This window comes from Megalops cyprinoides, chromosome 19 (assembly GCF_013368585.1).
Source record: "Megalops cyprinoides isolate fMegCyp1 chromosome 19, fMegCyp1.pri, whole genome shotgun sequence".
Lineage (NCBI taxonomy): Eukaryota > Metazoa > Chordata > Actinopteri > Elopiformes > Megalopidae > Megalops > Megalops cyprinoides.
Genome location: NC_050601.1, coordinates 15,353,811 through 15,354,128, shown reverse-complemented (window position 1 = coordinate 15,354,128; position 318 = coordinate 15,353,811).

Sequence of the window (318 nt, the reverse complement as noted above, 5' to 3'; positions counted from 1 at the left end):
TCTCGGCTGGACCTACGAGGACGCGCAGTTTGAGGCGATGATGCTGTGCTACTCCGGGAGCGTGCACACCCCCAATTCTTTACAATAAAGAGTTTCTCTTATCTCGTCCTGCCGTCGGGGTACCTTAACACACTACAGCACAGTAGTGGATTTAATCATTCCAGTGGTTGTGGAACTTTATCAGTTCCGGTTTGGTGGAAAAGACAATGAAAAAGTTTTTTTGTTGTTCGTAGAACAGAGGGTAGAGTATAAAATTATTATGCAACCTGTCATTTTCGGAAAATGTGAGGAAATTCGGGAGTTGTACTCGTTGTAAAT